This window comes from Bison bison, unplaced genomic scaffold (assembly GCF_000754665.1).
Source record: "Bison bison bison isolate TAMUID 2011002044 unplaced genomic scaffold, Bison_UMD1.0 scf7180017855305, whole genome shotgun sequence".
Lineage (NCBI taxonomy): Eukaryota > Metazoa > Chordata > Mammalia > Artiodactyla > Bovidae > Bison > Bison bison.
Window position 1 is genome coordinate 5,367 of NW_011485878.1, and position 2,932 is coordinate 8,298.

Here is a 2,932-nt window from a genome sequence, read left to right on the forward strand (position 1 = left end):
GGCCTTTAAGGCACTGCCCGAAGAGGGGTTGGCAGGTGGATGGCTGGGCCTGTAAAGACTGACCAAAGTCACTGACAAGTGCTTGGTGAAGGTCAGTGGTCAAGTTACCTTGCCAGCTCCTAACCTAGTTTGTTTCTAGGCTTCAGGCCCCTGCTTCCACCCTGGAAGAGCTTCTGTTGTGACCTCATGACAACATCCAGCTTGACCTTACCCCCTGCCAGTGCCCCACTCCCAAGGTCTGAGGCAGCCCAGTGCTCTGTCTTACCATCTTACCACCAACTAAGATCAGCCCCCCGACTCTCTTTCTGTCTTTCTTCAAGAATCAGATACCTCAGGGACTTTGCTGGTGGTACAGTGGATAAGAATCTGCCTGCCAATGCAGGGGACACAGGTTCCATCCCTGGTCTTGGAGGATTCCACATGCTCTGGAGCACCTAAGCCTAAGCACCTAAGCACCTAAGCTACTGAAGCCTGTGTGCCTAGAGCCTGTGCTCTGCAACGAGAAGCCTGCACACTGCAGCTAGAGTAGCCCCTGCCTGCCACAACTAGAGAAAGACCGCATGTAGCAACAAAGCCCCAGTGCAACTAAAAAAGGAAAATAATCAGATACCTCAGCAACTTCTCTCAAAAATCCCTAAAGCATTGACCGTATTTCTCAAACTCAGGACCCAGCATGTAAAGTCACCATTTGGTCAGGATCTGATAAGGGAGTCTTACATCAAAGTCTTATCCAAAGACAGGGTATTGGGTGTGGAATTCAATTCCAGTTGGCTCCCATGACTAGACAGCGGAGATTTAACCTTAATTTGATCAGCTGTTCTTTGGTATATTAAAAAAAATCAAGAATAATGTTCATTTAGTTTTACATAAGCACTAGGGGCCTTTCCTGCATTCTGATCAAGTTCTCAGAACTGTTATTAGGATTTAAATTGGATTCACAGATACAACATTTGGAGAATTTTTTTCTCACTGAGATTTAGTATATTATTTATTGCCTGACCCATATGATTCCAAAGTATTTAAAATGTATAAATTATTTATGATCCAGATGGTGATCTGATACTACTCTGCATCTCAAAATGTTCTGGGCTTTTGCTGCATGCACAGACATTCAAGTACAAAATTCAGGTGGGTCTTTCAGTGCTGGTGTGGTGTTGCTGCTTAGTCACTAAGTCATGTCTGATTCTCTTGCAATCCTGTGGACTGTAGCCCGCCAGGCTCCTCTGTCCATGGAATTTCCCAGGCAAGAATACTGGAGTAGGTTGTTATTTCCCTCTCCAGGGGATCTTTCCCAACCCAGGGGTCAAACCCATGTCTCCTGGATTGGCAGGTGAATTCTTTACCACTGAGCCACCAGGGGAGCCCATGTGATCATCCAAGTAATTGTTGATTATAAATAAATACTCCAGTTTTCAGCAACCCTTTCCACCCTTGGTTTTCACTGCTTAGAATTAAAAACTATTCTGTGGGAGCTACCAAATTAAGGAAAAGGGAGGAAAATTCCACTTTTTTTGTCTTGTCAGAGAGGGGAAAATTTTTAAGCCAAATTAAAAATTTCTAAGTTTTAAAACAAGAGGCTGTGAGTAGGCTATTAATTTTCCCCTATATTTTCCTATATATATATATAAAAGGATGGGTCTCAAATACATCAGGAAGAGGGTAGAACAAGTCAGGGAGAATCTCAAATAGATAGGGGAAAATCAAAAACATGTCAGGATAGGGAAGTCAGAGTCTCAAAATGAATGAAGTGCTCTGAGCAGCAGTGCCTTGACGGTTGGCAGGAACAGGTACCTAATGAAAGGTGGCAAAAAGGAAAGCAAGAAGAAAGTGGTTGATCCAGTTCCTTAGAAAGACTGTTATGATGTGAAAGCACAGTTATGTTCAGTACAAGAAATATTGGAAAAACACTAGTCATGAGAACTCAAGAATTCAAATTATATCATGTTTTTGAAATGAGCCTTGTTGATCTGTAGGATGATGAAGTTGCATTTAGAATACTCAAGCTAATTACTGAGGCTATTTGGGGCAAAGCTACCTAACTTTATGGCATGGAGTTTACCTATGACAAAATGTGCTCCATGGTTCAAAAAATGGCACCCTGTGATTGAAGCTCATGTCAGTGTCAAGACTACTGAAAGTTAATTGGTTTGTCTATTTTATTTAAAAAATGCAACAATTATATTTGGAAGATCTCTTACACTCAGCAGCAACAGGTCTGCCAAATCCAGAAGATGATGATGAAAATCATGACCTAGAGTTATAGACAAATAACTTGAAAGAAGTGGTCAATAAATTGATTCCAGACAATACTGGAAAACACACAGATAAGATTTGCCAAAGTACTTATCCACTCCATGATGTCATTGTTAGAGACATCTAACAATGTTTGATTGGGAAGTTTGAATTGGGAAAACTCATGGGGCTTCATGAGGTGACGGTAGTAGTTCTGGAAAGCTATCAAGGATGAGACAGGTACTAAAGTTGAATAGGCTGATGGATATGAGTCCAGTCCAAGAATCAGTTAAAAAAATTCAGACTTTTAATGGTGACAAATAAAAAGTTTTATTTGTGACAAAGAAGGATCTCAAACATGTCAAAAAGTGTCTCAGTCTGATAGGAAGACTTAAGTAGTAAGGAGGAACCTCAAACACCTCAGAAAAGGTCTCAAGCAAGAGTGGAGCGTTGTTTAATTTCCTCTTGTTGGTGAGTTTTCTAAATTTCTTTCACTCATTAATTTCTAATATTCTGCTGTGATTAGAGAACATACTTCCTATTATTTCAGTCCTTCTAAATTGATTGACATTTGTATTATGGCCTAACATATGGTCTTGGAGAATGTTTCTGTGCACTCTCCATTTCTGATAGAGTTGAAGTCTCCAACTATGATAGTGGACTCATCTATATCTCTTTGCAATTTTATTAATTTTGGACT

At 40.6% G+C, this 2,932-nt stretch overlaps 1 pseudogene; it reads left to right on the plus strand.

Moving 5' to 3' along the window:
- The first annotated feature begins 1,760 nt into the window (after positions 1–1,760).
- On the plus strand, positions 1,761–2,557 carry LOC105002069 (annotated as a pseudogene).
- Positions 2,558–2,932: the final 375 nt, after the last annotated feature.